This window comes from Muscardinus avellanarius, assembly GCF_963383645.1.
Source record: "Muscardinus avellanarius genome assembly, chromosome: 4".
Taxonomy (NCBI): Eukaryota; Metazoa; Chordata; class Mammalia; order Rodentia; family Gliridae; genus Muscardinus; species Muscardinus avellanarius.
This window is the reverse complement of record NC_137789.1, coordinates 85,244,003-85,252,172: the sequence shown is the minus strand read 5'-3', so window position 1 is coordinate 85,252,172 and position 8,170 is coordinate 85,244,003.

Here is an 8,170-nt window from a genome sequence, read left to right as displayed (position 1 = left end):
AGTAAGATCCTGTGTCAAAAATATTAAGAAACAAACAAGCAGCTGGGTGTAGCTTAGAGGTAGGTAGAATGCCCCTGGGTTCAATCCCTAGTAGAAATAAAACAAACAAAATCCAACCAGGTTTTGCTTTTTTATTTGGTTGACTGTTTTAGTCTCTCCCCAACCCAGCCAGCTTCACACTAGAGATGAATAATTCCTTGGTAAATGTTTGGTGTCTTTTAGGAAACCCAAGCTCTCTGTCACTCAAGCGGGTTAATAGGAATTGTGTCAGTAAAGCCATGCACATCTTGGTGAATAGCTTTCAGGGCCTAGGGAAATCCTTAGCCGTGGAAACAGCAGCACTATCACATTCAGATGTAAATATGAAAGTTCTATCTACATGCCTGCCAGCTTTTGGCTTTCCTTCGTGACAGCTCAACGAGTCTCTTCTATGCATCCAGTCAAAATATTGAGTATTATCCTTTGGCTGAGCACAGCTTCCTCTCTGGATGTTTTTCTTCCACTATCTTGAAGCAGCCTCAATGCAAACTGTTCTCTGAAACAAAAAGGGAAAATAATTATTTAACCCCTGAGAATAGTTAAAAATAAAAGACTGTGCAACAAGAATCTACATATGAATCACACTAAATTCTAATATTTTCACTGGGATTTAAGACATGTCCATAGATGTTTTCTCTTTGCATGGGCCTAAGAGCCAAAGCTGTCAGGAGTGTAAGGCTCATTCGCGGTCCCCATGCAATCAACTGCTGGCTGGCAACGCTGTGCTCCTTAGTCTTCCTCATCAACCCGGAGGTTAAAGGCTTGGCATCAGTGCGTGAATTAAAGTGAATGAAGGATGCTGCTAGTCCCTTCTCCAGCAGGAGTATGAGTGATGTGTGTTGAAAACACATTTGTGCCTCACACTGGTGGATGGCACCACAAGGGGACCTTGTCCGGAGAGGTGCCAGGGAGGCAGTTCCAGGTCTGACCTGGTCTGGTAGGCACCAGGTGAATGAGTGGGCTGTGGCTAAAAGCAGGAGGAGAGCAACAACGGAAGGCTAGGTCCCCTCCTGCTCTGAGCAAACCCCTTTCCCACAAGGACATTAAAGGTGTGTTTCTTGTTAAAATGAACCACTCACCCAAATTTAGAGCCACCAGGCTCCACTGAAAGGGAGGATGAGTTGAACCCCCAGGCAGAAGGTGGATGTTCACACTACTTTCTGACTGGTCCCTGTGGATATTTCTGGAGTGGGGTCTGACATTTCCCTGTGCGGTCCCTGTGCGAGCAGCTTCGGGGGCGCAAAGAGCTTTCAATAAGTTTTTTAGTGAATCATTGTATTATTTTATTTTGCTTTATTTTCTTTTTGAAAATCAAGATTGAACCCAGGGGGCATTCTACCCCTGAGCTACACCTTCAGCCATATTTTATTTTTTATTTTGAAACAGAGTCTCAGTAAGTTGCTAAGACTGGCCTGCAATCCTCCTGTCTCAGTCTCCCAAATTCTGGGATTACAGACATGCACCACCATGTCCAGCAAATTTTCTACACTTTCTTAAGTCAGGGATATATGATAAAAATAGTCCTCAAGGGCTATGGGTGTAGCTTAATGAGAGAGTATATGTTTTGTGTGCCTGAGGCTCTGGGTTGGGTTCCCATCTTAGTAAAATAATGATAATGATGCTCTTTAAACTAGATTTGTCCTTGTGTGTGTGTATCCGTCAGGGGTCAGGGCTATCAGCAGATTCCTTCCCATGAGGAACTATAGAAACATTTAATAAAAAGGCTTCTCAAAAGGAGAGGATAGGCTGTGAAGAATCCCAGGGTGCAAGCAGAATGAAGGGAACTTCTTATACGGCTAGCTGTGTGAAAGAGAGCTGGACCTCACACAGAGGACCTCTTTGGAGGGTTGGAAAGGCCCTGGGAGAAAGCTCAGTTTCCTTCTGGTTCACCTCCTTCCCTCGGATACCTGAACTGGGGCTCAGAAGGGATGCACCTGCAGGGACACATGGATGTCACCTGTGAGACAGGCCTGAGAGCACGGCAGCATGTACCAGCACCACACGGCTCAGCTCAGTGCTTGCATTTTAGAGGGAGCCTCCTCCTCTGTACCCAGCGGGAGTTGGGGCTCTGACATCTGTGTACCCACCTGGACCCTATTTCTCTTCCCGCCCACTGAAGCTTCTAGGCACTGGCTCCTGTACAACTGGCTTTGTTTGCTGAATTGATAGGAGCTGCTTGCCTTTCTCACCTCCACCCATCTTTTGTCAATTGCAGTGTCGTTTATCATGCCCAAAACGCAGGTGTGTGGAAGGATGGTACAGCGAAGAATCAGCTCCCATGGTTCCTGCCTGCTCCATCCAGGGAAATCCTTTAATCTCTCCAAGCCTCATATTATTCTTCTGTGACTCAGGCAAATATTTCCTAATTTTTCTATGAAAACTAAAAAGAACACATAGCTGGGCATGGTGGCGTGTCTGTACTTAAAAGGCTGAGACAGGAGGATCACAGGTTTTAGGCTAGATTTAGCAACTTAGTGAGACCCTTAGCAACTTAGCAAGACACTTTCAAAATGAAAAATAAAAAGGTATAGGGTGTAACTTGGAGGTAGAATACCCATGGGTTCAATTCCCAGTACAAAAACAAAAACAAAAAAAAAAACAAAAAAAAGAAAGAAAAAGAAAAAAAAACTGTGTTTTTATATGTTTCTCTTAGCTGAGATAGTAAGGAGAAAAGGAACTAGAGGAATAGGAACAGTCCCATAGCCAATCTTCAGAGAAGGGATGTCGAAGGAACAAAATGAGCTCAGTATTTAAGGGTTAAAAAAAAAAAAAAAACCCACGTAGCTACAGAGAGTACAGCTGGAGAGGACCTAAGTGTGATTTTCTGACTTGAGAAGATCAACTAGCCATCTGAATTTCCAGAGCTGCGTCCACTCTTCTGGGTTATGTCTTTATGGTGCTTTCTGTTCTGCTCCATGACATGTGTTAAGCATCTCATTCACTAGGTTCAAGCTAAGTCCACCAATCCCAGTCTTCCATGTCTGCATCTATCCATCATCCATTGGACTCTTTGCTTGCTTGCATTTATTTATTTATTTATTTATTTATTTATTTATTTATTTATTTATTTATGTACTTGCTTTCTTTCTTACTTATTTTGCTACTTACTAGAGCCAGGCATGATAGCACATGCTTATAATCCCAGTACTCGGGAGGCTGAGACAGGAGGATCACGTTTGTGACCAACCTCAGCTGCTTTGTGAGGTCCTTTGCAATTTAGTGAGACCCTGTTTCAAAATAAAGAATAAAAATAGGGCTGGGGGTGTAGTTGGGAGGTAGAATGATCCTGGGTTCAATTCCCAGCACCACAAAAAAGTTGTTGTTGTTGTTGATGATGATGATGATGATGATGATGATGATGATGATGATTATGATTATTATTATTATTATTTTGGTTCTACCCCTGACCTATGCACCTAGCCCTTTCCCTTTTATTTTAAAACAGGAGTCTTCCTAAATTGGTGAGGGTAGCCTCAAACTTGCAACCCTCCTGTCTCAGCATCCCAATTACTGGGGTCACTGTAGGGGGTTCTCTGTTCCTTTTGAGTAGAATGCTCTGCCTGTAAGAACGAGTTGCGACTACTCCTGTCAGTAAGTGGCTTTGCTGGAAGTTATGAAGTTTAGCATCAATATATAGAGAATGTGAAGACATGCAACATCCTCAGGGCATTTTCCAGTTGTCTGCAGCTTCTCTGGTGTTATGGCATTCTCACACTTCCATCAGTGTTAGACATTTTCCATCCTATCATTCAGCAAATATTTACTGGGCACCAGCTATACCAGGCTGAGGAGAGAGAAGCTAGAAAGATAGAAATGCCCTCCTTCTCTTGGGGCCTACTGTCATATTCATAAAAACAATTTGAGGGTTTTGTGTTTGTGATCACACCACAGTATAAAGGTGACAGTTCGCCAATACTCTAAGGTCCTGTTTGGAAAGTCTGCTCATCAGGGTCCATGCTTTCAGGCCTGGCTCATTTTGACTCTGTTAAACATTCATGGGAGTGTACTGCAGCTGTCCACTGTAATTTTGTAAAAAAAAAAAAAATGGCCAAGAAACTACTTCCTTAAGATCATTTATGCTTATTGCAAAAGGTAGTGAGAAGCCAGAGACAAAAGTACTGCACTGTGATATGATTGGCTGTGGCTTTCTGGACTTTTTGGAATGAAGTTGACAGTTTCTTAAAAATAAAGCAGTTGTTTCTCACTGGATGGCCTCTTTAGGTTATTTGTATGTCAAAAGCTCTCTTCTAGGCACGGTGGTGCACACCTGCAATCCCGAGACTCTGGAGGCGGAGGAAAGAAGCCAGCCTAGGCAATTTAGAGAGATCTTGTCTCAAAATAAAAAAGGGCTTTGGCTATAGCTCAGTGATAGAATACCCCTGAGTTCAGTTCCCTGTATTCCCCCTTGAAGTGTCTCTTTTGAGTAACAGAATAGGTATTTCTACATTTTTTTTTTTTTTTTTTTTTTTTAGTGCTGGAGATTGAACTCAGAAGCATTCTACCTCTAAATTACACCTCAAACCCTTTTCAAATTTAAATTTAAAATTTTTATTTGATGCTGGGGATTGAACCCAGGGGCATTCTACGCCTGACTATATCTCCCTGTTTAATTATTTTGAAATAGGGTTTTGTGAAATTGCTGAGATTGGTTTCCAATCTTCAATCCTCCTATCTCAGCCTCCCAAGTACTGGGATTACAGGCTTCTTTCAAGCTTTCTAAAGAACTTCTGGTAGATAGACGAGTTATGTGTGTGCATGGCATGTGTTGTGTGTGTACTGCTCTATGTGTTGCGTGTATGAGCATGTAGTGCATTGTGTGTGTATGGCATATGTATGTGTGTGTGATTTTATGTAGTGTCTGTGTGATGTGTGTCGTATATGCAAGGCATATTGTGCTGTATGTGTATGTGTTTTGTATAAATGTGGAATATGTATTTCCATGTAGTTTCAGGTGTATGTATATGTGGTATATGGGATCTATACACACAGTGAGTTTGTGGAGTGTGTGTCTGTGAGTATGTGTTCATTCAGCATTAAATGTATTCCAGACCTTGATTAACTTTTATCATTTTATTTTGGTTGAAAGCATACAAGTCTCATTCCAATAGCAAGCCCCTCTTAGTGGACTAGGATTCAGATTTATCCCAGTTTTCAGGAAGAAAAATAAAATATTCAACAGGTTTGGGTACTAAGTCTATATCACAATCTTTGTGCTAAACATTTGTTTCATCATGTCAATGTAATAGTATAATTTTTAAGGACATTCTAGTCATGATGCTTTTTATTCTTTCAGAAAAATAGGAAAGAAAAATGTTATTAAATTAGAGCTGGGTGGTGGTGTACACCTGTAATCCCAGTACTTGGGAGGCTGAAATAGGAAGATTATAGGTTCTAGGACAGCCTCAGCAAGTAGTAAGACTTTCATTAACCTAGTGAAACCATTTCTAAATAAGAAATAAAATTGGTCTGGGGGTATAGCTGGAAGGTAGAAGGCCTTTGAGTTTAATCTCTAGTACTACAACAATTATTAAGTTAAATAGAATAGAATAGAATAATTAGACCATCAAAATGGAGAGTAATGCATTTTATATGAATTCATAGATCAAAAGAAACACAATTTTGAGACAGAAAATTTCATCTAGAAAAAAAATTTGAACAAAACTTTATTTTCCATCTTATCCTGAAATAGTCAAAATTAGACTCATTTCAAGATAAAAAAACGAGTCACCACTCATAAAAAATGTTTTTGACATTCAGAGCTCTTTTAAGAGAAAAAAGTATCTATTTTTCAACACTTTTAAAATTGAATGAGCCGGGTGTGGTGGCGCACACTTGTAATCCCAGCATTCGGGAGGCTGAGACCAGAGGATCACAGTTCATGGACAGCCTCAACTACTTAGTGAGGCCCTCAGCAACTCAGTGAGACCCGGTTTCAAAATAAAGAATAAAAAAATAGGGCAGGGGTGTAGCTCAGAGGTCGAATGCCCCTGGGTTCCATCCCCAGACCTGCAGAATAATAAATAAATAAGTAAATAAGTAAATAAATAAATAAATAAAATGAAATTGTGGAAAAAAGCCAATGTATAACCTGATGCTAATTTTTAGAAAAGTTTGATTTTATTTAAATGGCAGCCTCCAGTTAAATATATTTGACCTTTTTCAAAACTGAAAATTTAGAAAGTATATATAAATGAAATAAAAATCAAAGAGCAACTAATTCAGATGAATTGGTGCCTATGCCACTGGCATTCATGACCTGTAAATGACTACAAGTGCTTTAGCAAAGTGGAGGACAGAAGCTTTTAAACTGTTCAGTAATGCTGGCGATATTACCGAAGTCATTTATGTAGGTAAGTGGCTCTAATCTTGTAAAGAATTCACAGCGTGTCTTTACAGTTGATGTGTTTTCGGAGTGTAAACATACATCACGTCCATGCAGTTTTTCTGTAATATTTTCACTCCCTCAGCACCTATCACCTAGAGCTGGGTGTGGAAGACCGGGATGTTTTCCATGATGGTACCAGTAGCAGGAGCCTCAGCCTTTCTGGCTTTGCACTTAGGAGGAACCTTGGGGAATTTTTTAAAATTTCCTCAGGAAACAAACCCCTCAGGCTGCGTCAATGCAGTATTAAGTAAACAGACTACCTGGCAATTATCCAGTTTGGAGTGAATAAAAACAGAGGGCTCAGCCAGGCACAGTGGCACATGCCTGTAATTTCAGATGTGGATTGGGAGACTGAGACAGATTGCAGGTTGGAGGACAGCCTCATCAAGAAGTGAGACTCTCATTAACCTAGCAAGACCCTCCTCAAAAATCAAAGTAAAATCAGGCCGAGGGGTGGCTTGAAGGTAGAATGTCCCTGAATTTGGTCCCCAGTACCATAAAAACAAAACAAAATAAAAAACACAGGGTGCTCAGGTAGTAAGTCTCAAGGTCAATATCTGTAGCTCGACCTCTTTATTTAGTGTGTTAGTTTTCTAGACTGCCAGAACAAAGCACCATAATCCTGGTGGTGTGACCCATGGAATTCTGTGGTCTCACATTTCTGGAGGCTGGAGCATGGTAGTGGCCGTGTGACTGCTCCTGAGGCCTCTCTCCTTGGCTTGCCAATAAACTGACCTCCCTGTGTCTTCCCAGGGTCTGTACTTGGGTATTTTCCTTCTCAACTATTCTTAGAAGGAAATCAGTCATATTGGATTAGGGCCTATCTATAGGACCTCCTTTTAACTTAATGACTTTTCTTGTACTGGGGATTGGACCTGGGGCATTCTACCTCCAAGCTCATTCCCAGCTCACTTTTATTTTGAAACAGGGTCTTACTAAGTTGCTGAGGATTTTGCTAAGTTTTTGAGACTGGATTCAAGCCTGTGATCCTTTTTTCTCAACCTCCCACATACTGGTATTACAGGTGTATGCCACCATTACTTTTTAAAGACTCTACCTTCAAGTATAGTCACATTTCAAGTCCCCAGGGTGAGGACTTCAACATTAGATTTTTGAGGGGACACAAATCAACTTACAAGGTAGTTTTCACAATTTGAATTAGCCTGACACATTCCATGTCAGCTCAGAATGCTCAGCCCTGGGAACTGACCTGGCATTCTTTCAGAATTTAAAACGTTCTTGGCTTCTCTTAGGCATTCTGTCACACACAGCAGCCATATGTTTCTGTATCTTCAAGAGAAAGTTCACAGACTTGCAAGCCATTTGCAGGGACATGCCCCCTTCATGGACTCAGGGATTCCCACTGGATGTGGTAAGCTTGGGAAAAGCAACTTGAGACTCAAGAGGGGGCAGGCACCCTCATCTGCCTTTTGGGCCACCCCACTCATTTGAGACAGGTGCTGCTCTGTGCTGGGGGAGCTGTCATGTTCTGTGCTGTGTCAACATCTTCTTTCCTAACTGACTTTAAGATACTTTCCATTGACACCCAGGAGAGAATAGTGTGAACTATAATTTGGATATGAAATGTCCTTCAAAGGCCTATGTGTTAAAGATTTGGTAGCCAGGCCATGGTACACTGGGAAGTAGCAGAACCTTTTGGGAGTGGGATCTAGTTGAAAGAAATCAGATTTTGGGGGTGCATCCTTGAGGTGAACAGGCCTTCTCCACATGTGCTCCACCATGATG